At 41.9% G+C, this 16,138-nt stretch overlaps 1 pseudogene; it reads left to right on the top strand.

Annotated features, from left to right (window-relative positions):
- The window catches only part of LOC140988387 (uncharacterized), a 119,238-nt pseudogene that overhangs the window by 53,404 nt on the left and 49,696 nt on the right, over nt 1–16,138 (top strand).

Raw genomic sequence — 16,138 nt, 5'->3', positions numbered from 1 at the left:
GCGATCACACTCGTTGCAAAGTGGTTTTTCAGCAGTCTTCGGAACTTTTTTTCTAGGTGGTTTTCCTTGTGGTTTCGGAGGTCCCAGCCGCCTAGGTGGTCTCATAAATGGCTTCTTATTATGCTGACTAGCTTGCTGGGCATGATTCCTCTTACGCTGTATCTTCCAATCAATATCCTTCAGAGATTGCTCGGTTCGAAAAGCTTTAGAAACAACAGTATTATAGTCAATAAGATCAGTCAGCCTCACTTCTTGATGCAACGTCGACCTAAAACTATCCAAGAAATGTCGTAACTTTTCCGCATCATCATTAGCAATCAAGGGCACAAAATGACAGCCCCTATTAAACTTCTGCACAAACTCAGCAACAGACAAATCCCCCTGGCAGAGACTCATAAACTCTCTCTTCAGCCTCGAACAAACGTCGATAGTGAAGTAATTATCATTGAACACTCTCTTGAAATTTTCCCATGTCAGAGTCGTTAGATTCACCCCTCGCTCAGGTTAATAGGTTTTGTGGGCTTATAACGTCAGGCTATGGCTCATGGCTACAATAAAAGTTATGGAAATCAAAATTTGAAAGAAATATTTGAATTTTCATCGTTTTCACTCTCCTTTCATTCACCATCCCTTATTATTTTCTTCACAATCATATCAACAATTTCCCATATTTTTCTTTTTCTCCACTTTTTGACTCATTTATTCTACTATTTCTTTTTCTTCTTTTTTTCCGTCTCTTTTTCAACTCCTTCATGCACATTTAATTTTTTTTCTTTTTGAGGAGTATTTGAATCATTACAACACCAATGAACTTATTTCTCTCAAAATTAAGTAGGACAATAAGTGTATAAGCATTATTAGGTAGTTGTTGTGGAATGTAGAATAAATACAAGTGTGGGATAATTGTATGTCATAAACACACACCACTTGATTGTAGGCTCAAAATAGGACACTAGGGATACTTCGTGTTCATTTGGTAGGCTCAAAGACTCAAACGGTTCCAAAGATTGCCTAAATCATTCCTATGTCACATATTATCCGGATTTCGCCTCGAAAAGTGTTCAAGAAAGTTCAAGATTTCTGTCAATCGGTTAGTCATCTCATACAAACCAATCACATGCATTGTCCAATCAAAATGATGTATGAGATAGGTGAACAAAGAAAAGCCAAGCATCTCAATCAACTCGAGGCTCAATGGGCTAACAATCGATAGTAAACAATGAAAACAGGCCAAATATATTGAGAAAATTTACCTAGATTATCTCTGTGTTTGCAAAAGTGTCAGTCAATGTCATGCGAGAAGTACTAAAACTCAGATCTCCATTGTCTATTTAGCATCACAGGTATGTAAATTATCTCTAAACATCGATAATATCAACAAACATGACAGTGCAAAAATTTGAGACTCTCAAGTTATCATAAACACATGTTTTCATAACCACAACTTCATTCTCATCATCGGCCACACAATGACGTCTCCATGACTCTTTCTAACGACTCTATCATGCAATAAATAATTAAAAAAAATTTTTGTTTTTTTTTCAGACTAGACTCTACTGTGCAAGGAATAACTAAATATGCAATTACTCAAAACAAATTAACAAATCAAAGTAAGCAAGGTAAATCAAAATTAACGACCCCCCCAAACTTAAGTACGTGGATTGTCCCCAATGCACAGTAATAAACCAAGAGAAATGGGGGATTACGTACCTCATACAACGAGCATCAGGACTCGCTGTCTTCGCCTGACAGCTCGACCTCCTCCTCATCATCATACTCAACGTCATCCTCAATAGGTCTGTAAGAAAATGCTGGCGGTGGTGGGAATGGATCATCAGAAGGACCGGTCGCAGGGAAACGCTGTGCAAGCACACAAGTAAAATCATGCATGTAATCCATGTGCTCACGTGTAATCCGCCACTGTCTCCTCATCATGCGCTCTAGGTCATCGAGACGCTCATGTGTGGCATGTTCTCTCCCTATACGTGTGTGTGGTGATTGTGAGGGGGGTTGTGGCCGTGCTCCACTCCTTGAAGCCTCTCCAGGACCAGTAGTAATCTGTCTCCATCTCTTATCACTCGGGAGGGGTTGAACGAGTGAGATATTTCCTTTCGTGCGCATCAGTTCCTCAGTATCATCAAAAGTAACCCCCGCTACATGACAGAGGTCAGTTATTGTTGACGAATGGGGCATGCTAACAGTAGAGGTGCCCCGAGCAGCCTGCAAAATAGACGTCATAATCACCCAGCCTGCGTCCACTGTCCTGTCGGTGATGATACAATACACCAACGCTACCTTCGTCTTTGTCACATCAGATACATGCCCAGATGGCATCAACCACGAGGCTACAAAGTGATACCATTTGTACGCCTCCCTCTTCATAGACGTCGCAGCAAATGTGACCGGGGCTCGTTGATTGTTGAGCTTCCAAACCGTGCCCAGCTCACAAATTATTGTTATGATTGTCTCGTATGGATAAGCCTCTCGCATGAACAACACGTACTCATCTATGTCTTAATCAGGCATCGAGTACAGAGAATTAATCGTTTTGCTATCGAAGGCAACCATCTGCCCCTGAATCTTCACATGATAACCCTCATGTTTAACCTTTAGATTGGCATAAAACTCTCGCACAAGGGAAATCACAGCGTCTTCTGGAGGTTTCACAAACTTTTCCCAATTTAGATGCCTAGCATGAATCAGTGTCTCACACCCCTGGACGCTCTGATCCATCTCTCTCTCTCGCTGCATGATTTTTTCTTGTAATTTAGAGTAATTTTCAGCAGCAACAGCATACCATAACCGTCGTCTATCAAAACTGACGATAGACGACTCGCCATCCCCAGACTGAACCTTCTTGCTCTTCTTTTTCGGAGGCATGATTCAATTCAATATAAACCCTGCACAACAACAATTTTTCAACAACAATGCCTCACACAACAATATTACAACAATGCAGCACCCACAATAACAACACAATCAATCAATTAATGATCCCTTCTAACATGAAATACTCTCAATCAAACAATTCTCAACAACAAACTCGCTCAGACAATTCATCGAACACCTTGTGTACGTAACTCAAAACTCAATTCTTTCAAATTTCAAGCGTTAAAATCAAGAATCACTACACCAAAGACTGTTACCTTATGATAGGGTATCCAAAATATGCTGCAATCCTTCGGGTGTCGACTCGTTGAAGAATTCTCTTTAAAATTTTTGAGTCAAAAAGGTGCTAGGAGTGAGAAATTTTGGTGGATTTGGTTTGAAGATGATTTGTATGGTGTATTGTGGGGTTTTGAAGGAGAAATTGTGGAGGATTTATGGTGAGGGGCGAATTCTTGGTGGTGGAGGAGGGGAGCCGCGGCGCTGAGTGCTTGCTGATGGAAGAATGAATTCTCGGCCAGCCTTTTTTTTCATATAATACGAACTAGCGCCGCGGCGCTTAACTCTGGGCCCCTTCAGTGTCGCGGCACTGAGTGTCTAGTGTCGTCAGTGCCGCGGCGCTAATCTTTCACATGAAATGGCGTTGCGGCGCTCAATATGTGGAACCTAGGCACTGCATCTTGGCATAAAATGACGCTGCGGCGCTGGTTGGTGGCTCCTGTACGCCCGAGATTAGGAATATTTGAGCTCTTTGCACACTCCATTTAAACTTTTACATGCATAATAAAATATGTATCAATGTCTAATCTTCACATTCATAATTCAATAACATAAAAATGCAAAAAATTACTACTGAAAAATAAAATAAAAACAGATAAAGAAAATGAAGTCAATAAAAGATACTGGTTGGGTTGCCACCCAAAAAGCGCTTGGTTTAACGTCATCAGCCTGACTGTCACCAGTCTGCTCATGGTGGGTTGTATGAGCTCTTGTATGCTTTGATTTCCCCCATTTGACCTTCAACCTCCATGGTCAACTTTCCTCGTTTCACGTCAATGATGGCTCCAACAGTAGCAAATAATGGTCGTCCTAGAATGACGCGAACGTTCATACTTTTCTCCATGTCAAGTACCACGAAATCTTCTAGAAGCCTCAATTTATCGATCCGAAGTTCAACATCTTCCACAATACCCAACGGTGTCCTGACCGATTTATCTGCCGTCTCCAAGCTTAGTTCTGTGGGCTTCACCGGCTCAGTCCAAATTTCTCGTAGAGAGAACTTGGCATTATATTCACGCTCGCTCCTGAATCACAGATAGCCTTTTCCCCTAATTGACCCCCTATTTCACATGGTACAACAAATTCCCCGACAACGGCGTCAAAAACTTGTTGCGCGTTTTTCGCTGGCAAGCGCACGGTTGTCAAGTTTTAATAAAAAGAAGTAGAGTATCGTTCCCACGAGGAGTGTAAGCTAAAAATAAATCAGTGCTTGTAATTAAAATAGTCCCAACTTTATTTAGAAAAATCAATAGATGTTTGGTTTGTCTAAAACAACTAAATGGCAAATAAATAATTAATCTAATCACTGAATGGAGAAATATCAACGAGAAAAAATATCTAGAGGAGTGGTTTCACTAAGTTTCCACAATAATTCTTCCTGGTTGGATTTATATTCATGAATTCCAATTATTTAATGGCCAAGAACACTTAATTATTTTATTCTCCCTTTCCCAAGTGACGAATAAATTGTATCAATCAAACTTCGATTCAAATATTCCTAATAAAATTCTAAGTTTAATTAATAAATGCAAGTGATGTTCTCATTAAACCTCGTCAAAATTATACGCCTTTCGAACGATATATGTGGCTCGGTTTAGGAATTCATAATTATTCCCTTACTAAGTGTCACATTTTCTACAATATTTTTTTATTGAACTGCTATATTTATTTTTACCATTAAAAAAAAAATATTGTAGATAAAAATTTAAATATTTCCTACTATTATTAAAAGATTATATACAAATATTTACATTCTTATTTCAAAAATGTACAATTATTCTACAGCAGAAGTTTAATATTTATTTATGAACAGATCATCACAACTTTCAAATGCTCTTATTTCAGCTTCAGTTATTTTCCTCCTGTTCCAATTCTGGGGTTCCTGTGTCTGGAAATTACAATAGACAAAAAGAAACAGAGGGTTAAGTCTTTGAAGACTTAGTGAGTTTAAATCAGTATATAGCTTTTTAAATAAGTTAAAATAGCGCTTCCTAATAATTATGCATGAAGTAATATGCATACCAAATTAGATGTTATGAATGCTATGAAATGTTAAAATTCCTAATAGATAAATGAAAATTTCATAAATTAACATTGGTGGCTCTAATTGAGCACTTATAAGATCTTTTTACGAGCCGGGTGAACCATTCTCCGGACCGAAATATTCGGTGCGCGTTGTTCAGATGAACCATATACCCGAGACTTTTGACCCGTTGTTCATTGGACTCACTTTCCGAGACGAAGCCACGTTGTCCAGTGGACTCAATTTCCGGACCGAAATCTGTTGTCGACTCCATTCATTAATAGTATATCAATCCATTCATAAATATGCAAGAAAATATATCAGTAATCAAAATGAACTGTGGATTATATTTGAACATTAAATAGATGCTATTGAAATTTTCAGGCCAAATGTCAAAAGCTTTAATAGAAGAATGAATAGTAATTTAATCACCTGATAACTTACAATTTAGGCTTGATTAGTAATCCGAATCGTTGGAGCAAGTCCTAAAAATATATTATGAATGATATTTATATGTTAGAGTTTTAAGTAAATAGCTGATCATTTCCAGATTATTTTTTTGTTCAAAATTTAACCCGTTTGATTTTACTTAAGTTCACAAAATTTATATTAATTAGAAAATGTAGAACCCGTAACTTAGACTACGTATAAGTCATGCATAATTCTAGTATTTAAATTAAAATGATTTTTATTGCATGTAATTATATTACGTAGTAGTTTAAATTTTTATCCTTTCAGTTATTTGAGTAAGGCCGGACTGGAGTTGGAGCTTAGAGATAAAATTTAAGATTCAGAAAATATTACCGGAATTTATTTTAGCTAGCAAGTAAGTTAATTTAAGTTAAAAGGGGAGTTTAAGGAATTATTTAAGTTACTTGAGTTGAGTAGAAAATAAATTCATTTAAGTTCCTTAATTAAGGGGTTAGTTTACTAAATTATTTAAAAGATAGGTAAGGCTTTTAAGGGTTATAAATTTAGTAAATAATCAACATTTCCCCTCCATATATTAGTGAATTTTCGGCCCTTAGTATCTAGACTAGTCATTGCCAACTCATCACCCTTTTGACCCTTTCTTTGTTGAGTTAGCATACTAATCTTTTTAATTCTTTATCCACCTTAATTAATTAATTATTAACCAATATCCTAACCTAGTCTAGCATGAAGAATCGGTCACCCCATCCATTTCTCTCCCCAACAAATATTTGTTAGCAACCAAAATTCAAATTTCAAAAAAAAAATATAATGGAGACTTGGTCTTGCTTTTTCCACCTATATTTGCAACCATTTCCCTCACTCCCCTAACCACTATTTCTCCTCTCCATCAACGAAAACCAGAGCCATTTTCAGTGCCAAAAATCGTGAGAATTCAGTGGGAGATAGGAGAGAAAAATCGAGTAAGAAGAAAGGTAGAAAAGAAAGCGCTCCACCTCCTCCGCGCCGGATCGTCTCGTTCTTTTCGTTTTTCTTTCAAACGAAACCAGGCATGCATATATTCTTCCTTGACTCTTCAATCAAGTCCTATTATCAATTATTTTCCATTACATGATCATCATTTCCATGTTAAAACCGAAATACATCAAGAGATTTCAGAAAATTCAACATGCAGAATTTTTCGGTTTTTCTCTTGTGCTTCACGGGTTGCTTTGTTTTGTGGGTTTCAGGTATTGGTTCGATTCCAGGCTCCCAAAGCGACTTATAGACATGTAATATGATGTATTAGGATCACTTTGGTTCATTCATTCGAGCCCCACACCCGCTGGAAATGAGAAATGACAGCAGCTTCCCATTCTTGCCATATTGAGTTTCGATTTTCTCATGTTGCTCTCAAAGGGAAATGAATCTGATCTTGGCTGCCCTAAGGGCTTATAGCCATGGTTGGATCACTTCCCTAGTATGTCTAAGACGTGACTAAGTCGCCCTTTTGGTGGCTCGGTCCATGGTTACTCGGTTTTCAACTAAAACATCAAGAACAGCCCTTACCCCATTTCGGCCCTTCATTTTTACAGCATGTGTCATTTTGGTTTGGTGGATGGTGGGGATCTTGGTTGGTCTATGGCCCTTAGCCACGGTTCATACCATGCCTCTAGATGTCTAGATCGTGTCATGGTCAATCAAATGGCCATTGGAACGATTCGTGACAGCAAAACAAAAGCAATGCATCCTACGTGCAGAATTTGTTCTCGGTTGTAACGTTTGGGTCGTTGCTGGAATATTTCGAATTTTGGCTGGTCTAAAGCCCTTAGCCATGGTTCAAATCATTCCTTGGGATGTTGGTAAGAGGTTCTGGTCGGTGGTTCAAGCCCCAATGGACATTAGCCTCGCAAACGACGCAAGGAAACCAAAGCACAGTTGCTGTATTTCTTGACAGCAACTTGCTGTGACGGTTCAGTGGCTCGTTCAAGTTCTCGGTTGGCTTTTAGCCCATGGCCTTGGACTGTACAGTACCTCATCGAGTTAGGAAGGCCACGTTTTTGGCCGTTTGTGATTCGGATCATTTTTGAGGTCGTACGAGAATTTACGGTGCGATGTGCCAAATTGACTCTCGAAAGAGCGTTTCATGTTTTGGCCTCCATTCACCTAGATTTCGGCCCTCACCATTTTAGGAGCATTATTTGATCATTTTAGGCGTATTTTAATCATGACTACATGATGGCTCAGTGTTGGTTCGGGTTGGCTCGGAGTCATGATTTAATACGAAGTCGGTAGGCGTAATTGTCACATTTTTTGAAGGTTATTGTATAGTTTGGTTCCATAAATCTATTGCATATTTTTCATGGCATATTTAGGTTGCAGCGAGTTTGGGAGCGATCCAATCCAAGCAGTAAAATGGGTACAAGATATTTAATTCAGCTATTTAATTATATTACGTGCAAAAATACAAATTTTGAGATTTATGCGATATTGCTTGTGGTCACTTTACTATCATGCTTAAGTCCGGTCCCCAGTATCGGCCCGGTCACCAGTTACCGGTCAGTTCAGTTGTTTCACCCAGTACTGTGGCAGTAGTCTGATCAGACGTAAATCCGATCCCCAGTATCGGTCCGGTCACCAGTATCGGTCAGCTCAGTTCAGTTCAGTTCAGGGACCACTTGCGTAGACCATAATCTCACAGAAAATTATTATATGCTATTTCAGTACAGTGCTCCAAGGAGCAAACAGTTTCACTATGATTTTCAGTTCAGCTATGCACGTATTATAATTAATCATGACACGACATTTTACGATATGCCTCATGACATGAAATTTTACTCCCATGCAATTTTACTATATTTACTCGTTATTTACGATATATGCATGTTGAGTCTTTAGACTCACTAGATTTGATTGTTGTAGGTACTGATGATGTCGGGATCGAGGGCGGGGACCAGTGAGCTAGCTCGAGTCGGCAGTAGTGGCACCCGAGGACCTCAGTTTCAGCACTTGCCATTTTGATGCTCAAATATTTTATTAGTTATTGAATACTTTAACTTGTTATTTTGGCAAGTAATAATTTCTTCCGCTGCTGTTTTGAACGTTAAATATTTTAGCAGTATTTGGTATGAATGAGGCACTCCATTTATTCTAAAAGAAAAAAATTAAATTTTCCGCAAATTTTCAAGTAAGGATTTTTAGGCCTCTACATCTGGTATCAAAGCAATGGTTCTGTAAAGCATTGCACTACTACTGACCGCGAGAAGCTCATGAAGTCACGTCGTCGGTCTGTAAGTCTTACAGCTACGCCTTTTATTTAAAGCATGAATTATTTAACAGCATGTTTACATGAAATGTTTTACTTCCAGATTTATGTTATTGTTCAGTACTTAAATTTAAATAAATTGTGGAATTATGCATGTTAGTTACGTATGGGTTATGTATGGAACAGTATGCCCCCTAGACGCATTCTCGAGCGCACTATAAACGAGGAGCCTCGCCAGGAGGACAGGGAGGAGCAGAGGCAGGAGAGAGACTTACGACCTCCACCACCACCGGACATGAATGCCCAGATGCTAGCTGGGATGACTCGGTTCTTCGCGCAGTTTGCGGAGAACAATGCTGTGGCGACCAGGCCGACAGAGCCTGAGGCAGTATACGAGAGATTCATGAAGATGCGTCCAAAGGAGTTTTCTGGGACGACGGACCCCATGGTTGCCGAGGGCTGGATCAAGTCCCTCGAGGTTATTTTCGAGTTCATGGAGCTTGGAGATGCAGATCGAGTTCGTTGTGCCTCTTATCTGTTCGGAGGAGATGCCCGCTTATGGTGGGAAGGAGCTTCAGTAGCCCTTAACTTGGCTACCCTGTCATGGACACGTTTCACGGAGGTATTCTACTCCAAGTATTTTACGGATGAGGTGCGCACCCGATTGACCACGGAGTTTATGAGCCTTAGACAGGGGGATCTGACGGTTACGGAGTTCATCCGTAAGTTCGAGAGGGGTTGTCACTTTGTGCCCTTGATCGCGAACGATGCTAAAGCCAAGTTGATGCATTTCTTGGTGGGTTTACGGCCGATCTTGCGCCGTGATGTTAGGGTGTCTGACCCTACTACTTACGAGGTCGCCGTCTCCAGAGCTCTGGCCGCAGAGCAGGACCAGCGAGATATAGAGAGGGATCGCTTGGGAAAGCGACCAGTTCAGATACCACACCGCCGTCCTCCTCCTCAGCAGCACCAGCATCAGCATAAGAGGCCGTATCACGGCCCGCCCAGGAACAGAGGAGGACCTCAGCAGCAGCAGCAGCAGCAGCAGCAGCAGGGACGTGTCGTCCCGAGGACCTTTGAGCACCCAGTCTGTCCCAAGTGCTCACGCCGTCATCCGGGAGCATGCATGTTTGGCTCAGGGAAATGTTTTAAGTGTGGCAGCACGGACCACATGCTACGGCAGTGCCCCCGGAAGAATCTGCCTACCCAAGGCAGAGTTTTTGCTCTCCATGCTGCGGAGACGAACCCTGACACCATGCTGATGACAGGTACCTTACAGCTTTAAGTTACATTTGCATTCCAATGTTTTGGGAATCGGGATTAAGATTTTGAACTTAGAATTGCGATAGGATTGCATGCTCTACTCAGTATTATTTTCGGGATTTAGTTAGAAGAACTGTGACCTTTGCATGTCTATAAGCTTAGCTCTTGTGATTATTTGGGTTCAGCTTAGTGTTCCGAACTTTCAGGGAGAATTTTCATAGCTGGCTCAGCTACCAAAGCCCTGATAGATTCAGGGGCTACCCACTCATTTATTTCAGAGGTCTTTGCAAACTTTCTCAAAGTTAAGACCATCGGGCTAGATGTAGCCTATTCGGTGTCATTGCCTTCGGGAGAGGAGATAACCGCCACCAGCGTGATCCGAGACATAGACCTTGAGCTGCATGGAAATCTTGTTTATGCGGATCTCATCTTATTGCCGATGCCAGAGTTTGACATCATTCTGGGGATGGACTGGCTATCGCGGAACAGAGTTTTGATCGACTTTCAGCGGAGATCCATTCTAGTTCGACCGCCTGGGATGACTCAGTTCTTATTTGAGCCGGACAGGTACTTTCCTTTACCGCGCATTATTCCATATGTTCAGGCTAGAAAGCTCATGCATAGAGGGTGTCGGGCATTTTTAGCAACTTTTATATCTGTCCCCGAGGCACCCAGTCAGTCAGCCTCAGATGTTCCGATTGTTAGAGACTTCGTAGACGTTTTCCCTGAGGACGTCTCTGGTGTTCCACCTGAGAGAGAGGTGGAGTTTTCCATCGAGCTTATGCCAGGTACGGCTCCGATCTCAAAAGCGCCGTATCGACTAGCCCCGACAGAGATGGCAGAGCTTAAGAAGCAGATTCAGGAACTTCTTGACAAGGAGTTCATTCGCCCTAGTTTCTCACCTTGGGGCGCGCCAGTCTTGTTTGTTAAGAAGAAGGATGGCTCGATGAGACTTTGTATTGACTATCGGGAGTTGAACAGGGTTACAGTGAAGAATAAATACCCACTTCCGAGGATTGAGGATCTGTTTGACCAGTTGCAGGGAGCTTCGATTTTCTCTAAGATAGATCTGCGTTCCGGTTATCACCAGTTGAGAGTGAGAGATGCTGATGTTTCGAAGACAGCTTTCAGGACTCGTTATGGCCACTACGAGTTCCTTGTGATGCCGTTCGGTTTGACGAATGCGCCAGCGATCTTCATGGATCTCATGAATCGCGTATTTCAGCCGTACCTCGATCAGTTCGTGATAGTATTCATAGACGACATCCTCGTCTACTCCAAGAATCGGGAGGATCACAGCAGGCATCTGACTACAGTGTTGCAGACATTGCAGAAGCACAAACTATTCGCAAAGTTCAGTAAATGCGAATTCTGGTTGGAGAAGGTGGCGTTCTTAGGCCACATTGTTTCTAGCAGTGGCATTGAGGTGGACCCAGCGAAAGTTGCAGCAGTCAGAGATTGGGTAGTGCCTCAGAATGCATCCGAGATCCGCAGTTTTCTTGGCCTAGCAGGATATTACCGGAAGTTCATCAAGGGATTCTCCTCGATTGCAGTTCCACTCACAGCACTGACAAAGAAGAATGTGAAATTTGTTTGGAGCGAGGAGTGTCAGAAGAGCTTCGACACTTTGAAGCAAGCTCTTATCTCAGCACCAGTTTTGGCCATGCCGTCAGGGCCCGGTGAGTTTGTTCTGTATACCGATGCTTCGAAGCTCGGTCTTGGCGCCGTATTGATGCAGCATGGGAAGGTGATAGCTTATGCTTCTAGACAGCTGAAAACTCATGAGAAGAACTACCCTACCCATGATTTAGAGTTGGCCGCCGTAGTTTTTGCCTTGAAGATTTGGAGGCACTATCTGTATGGAGAGAAGTGCCAGATCTTTACCGACCACAAGAGCCTCAAGTATTTCTTTACGCAGAAGGAGCTGAACATGCGTCAGAGGCGTTGGTTGGAGCTTGTGAAAGACTACGATTGTGACATTAGCTACCACCCGGGTAAGGCTAATGTAGTTGCAGATGCACTGAGCAGAAAAGTTGCAGTGATGGCTCATTTGGCAGTTTCGAGACCTCTTCAGTTTGAGATGCAGAGGTTTGATCTTGAGACTTATCCTCGAGGTAGAGTTCCCCGTCTATCTACCTTGACCATTCAGTCTTCCCTTCTTGACCGTATTCGCAGTGGTCAGGCAGCAGATGAGCAGTTGGCCAAGTGGAAGCAGAGAGATGAGGCCAAGGGCAGTGTTTTGTATTCAGTCAGCGACGGCATACTGAGATACCGAGACAGGATATGGGTTCCTAGCAGTGATTCTATCCGAGCAGACATCTTATCAGAGGCCCATATGTCGCCGTACTCTATTCATCCAGGGAGTACGAAGATGTACAAAGATCTACAGCTATTGTATTGGTGGCCTGGGATGAAGAAAGACATCAGACGATTTGTATCCGAGTGTCTGACTTGCCAGTTAGTGAAGGCCGAGCATCAGAGACCAGCAGGTTTGCTCAAGCCTCTTCCTATTCCCGAGTGGAAGTGGGAGAACGTTACCATGGATTTTGTGACAGGATTGCCGAAGTCAGCCAGAGGATCGAATGCTATCTGGGTGATTGTAGATCGTCTTACCAAATCAGCGCACTTCTTGCCTATTAAGACGACTTTCACTATGGTTCAGTATGCGGAGTTGTATATCCGAGAGATAGTCCGACTTCACGGCATTCCAGTTTCTATCGTGTCTGACAGAGATCCCCGATTTACTTCCTCGTTTTGGAAGAGTTTGCATTCGACCATGGGTACGAAGTTGCTGTTTAGCACAGCTTTCCATCCGCAGACAGATGGGCAGTCAGAGCGAGTTATTCAGATCTTGGAGGATCTTCTCCGTGCTTGCGTCATTGACTTCTCAGGGAGTTGGGAGTCGAACTTGCCATTGGTAGAGTTCACCTATAACAACAGCTTTCAGTCGTCTATAGGAATGGCTCCGTATGAAGCACTATATGGTCGCAAGTGCAGATCTCCTGTTCATTGGGATGAAGTAGGAGAGAGAGCAGAGTTGGGTCCAGAGATTATACAGCAGACTGTCGATGTAGTAGCCCAGATCCGTGATAGAATGAGGACTGCTCAGAGTCGACAGAAGAGCTATGCAGATCAGAGAAGGAGAGAGTTAGAGTTTGCTGTCGACGACCATGTTTTCGTGAAGGTGGCACCGATGAAGGGTGTCATGACATTCGGAAAGAAAGGGAAGCTCAGTCCGAGATTCATTGGACCATTTGAGATCCTCGACAGAGTTGGGACGCTAGCCTATCGTGTGGCTCTTCCGCCGAATCTGGCCGGAGTACACAATGTCTTTCACGTCTCTATGCTGAGGAAGTACATGGCGAATCCTTCGCATGTCTTAAACTTCGAGCCGTTGCAGCTCACTCCGAACCTATCTTATGAGGAGAGGCCAGTGCAGATCCTAGACAGGCAGGAGAAGAAGCTTCGGAACAAGCTGGTTAGGCGAGTCAAAGTCAAGTGGCTCAACCATTCAGAGGAGGAAGCTACGTGGGAGTCAGAGCCAGAGATGAGGAGTCGGTACCCCGAGTTATTCGGTGAGTCTTAATTTCGAGGACGAAATTTCTTTTAAGGGGGGAAGAATTGTAGAACCCGTAACTTAGACTACGTATAAGCCATGCATAATTCTAGTATTTTAAAATGATTTTTATTGCATGAGTATTTAAATTTAATTATTTTACGTAGTAGTTTAAATTTTTATCCTTTCAGTTATTTCAGTAAGGCCGGGCTGGAGTTGGAGTTTAGAGATAAAATTTAAGATTTAGAAAATATTTCCGGAATTTATTTTAGCTAGCAAGTAAGTTAATTTAAATTATTAAGGAGGTTTGAGGATTTATTTAAGCAACTTGAGGTGAGTAGAAAGTAAATTCAATTAAGTTCCATAATTAAGGGGTTAGTTCACTAAATTAATTAAAGGATAGGTAAGGCTTATAAGGGTTATAAATTTAGTAAATAATCAACATTTCCCCTCCATATATTATTGAATTTTCGGTCATTAGTATCTAGACTAGTCATTTCCAACTCATCACCTTTTGACCCATTCTTTGTTGAGTTAGCATACTAATCTTTTTAATTCTTTATCCACCTTAATTAATTAATTATTAACCAATATCCTAACCTAGTCTAGCATGAAGAATCGGTCACCCCATCCATTTCTCTCCCCAACAAATATTTGTTAGCAACCAAAATTCAAATTTCAAAAAAATAAAATGGAGACTTGGTCTTGCTTTTTCCACCTATATTGCACTCATTTTCCCTCACTCTCCTAACCATCACTTCCCCTCCCCCATGACCGAAATTCAGAGGCATTTCATAGTGTAAAAAACCGTGAGCATCCTAGCAAGAATTAGGAGAGAAAATCGAGTAGCAAGCAAGAAAAGAAAACGCTCCACCTCCTCCGCGCCGGATCGTCTCGTTCTTTTCGTTTTTCTTTCAAACGAAACCAGGCATGCATATATTCTTCCTTGACTCTTCAATCAAGTCCTATTATCAATTATTTTTCATTACATGATCATCATTTCCATGTTAAAACCGAAATACATCAAGAGATTTCAGAAAATGCAACATGCAGAATTTTTCGGTTTTTCTCTTGTGCTTCACGGGTTGCTTTGTTTTGTGGGTTTCAGGTATTGGTTCGATTCCAGGCTCCCAAGGCGACTTATAGACATGTAATAGGATGTATTAGGATCACTTTGGTCCATTCATTCGAGCCCCACACCCGCTGGAAACGAGAAATGACAGCAGCTTCTCATTCTTAGCCATTTGTGTTTTCGAAAATTCTGCGTGTGCTGTCAAAGGAAATGAATCTGATCATGGCTGCCCCAAAGCCTATAGCCATGGTTAGATAACTTCCCTAGCATGTCTAAGACGTGACTAAGTCGCCCTTTTGGAGGCTTGGTCCATGGTGCATCGGTTTTTAATTAAAAGTGCAAGAACAGCCCCAGCCCCCCTTCGGCTTCTCATTTTGACAGCATGTGTATTTCGAATTTGGTGGGATGGTGTGGATCTTGGTTGGCCTATGGCCCTTAGCCACGGTTCATACCATGCCCCTAGATGTCTAGATCGTGTCATGGTCAATCAAATGGCCATTGGAACGATTCGTGACAGCAAAACAAAAGCAATGCATCCTACGTGCAGAATTTGTTCTCGGTTGTAACGTTTGGGTCGTTGCTGGAATATTTCGAATTGTGGCTGGTCTAAAGCCCTTAGCCATGGTTCAAATCATTCCTTGGGATGTTGGTAAGAGATTTTGGTCGGTGGTTCAAGCCCCAATGGCCATTAGCCTCGCAATCGACGCAAGAAACCAAAGCACAGCTGCTGTATTTCTGGACAGCAACTTGCTGTGACGGTTCAGTGGCTCGTTCGAGTTCTTGGTTGGCTTTTAGCCCATGGCCTTGGACTGGACAGTGCCTCATCGAGTTAGGAAGGTCATGTTTTTGGCCGTTCGTGATTCGGATCATTTTTGAGGTCGTACGAGAATTTACGGTGCGATGTGCCAAATTGACTCTCGAAAGAGCGTTTCATGTTTTGGCCTCCATTCACCTAGATTTCGGCCCTCACCATTTTAGGAGCATTATTTGATCATTTTAGACGTATTTTAATCATGATTACATGATGGTTCAGTGTTGGTTCGGGTTGGCTCGGAGTCATGATTTAATACGAAGTCGGTAGGCGTAATTGTCACATTTTTGAAGGTTATTGTATAGTTTGGTCCCATAAATCTATTGCATATTTTTCATGGCATATTTAGGTTGCAGCGAGCCTGGGAGCGATCCAATCCAAGCAGTAAAATGGGTACAGGATATTTAATTCAGTTATTTAATTATATTACGTGCAAAAATACAAATTTTGAGATTTATGCGATATTGCTTGTGGTCACTTTACTATCATGCTTAAGTCCGGTCCCCAGTATCGGCCCGGTCACCAGTTACCGGTCAGTTCAGTTGTTTCACCCAGTACTGTGGCAGTAGTCT

Source organism: Primulina huaijiensis, chromosome 11 (genome assembly GCF_012295235.1).
Source record: "Primulina huaijiensis isolate GDHJ02 chromosome 11, ASM1229523v2, whole genome shotgun sequence".
Classification (NCBI taxonomy): domain Eukaryota; kingdom Viridiplantae; phylum Streptophyta; class Magnoliopsida; order Lamiales; family Gesneriaceae; genus Primulina; species Primulina huaijiensis.
The sequence above is the reverse complement of the archived record's forward strand: the minus strand, read 5'-3'. Positions and strand labels throughout refer to the sequence as shown.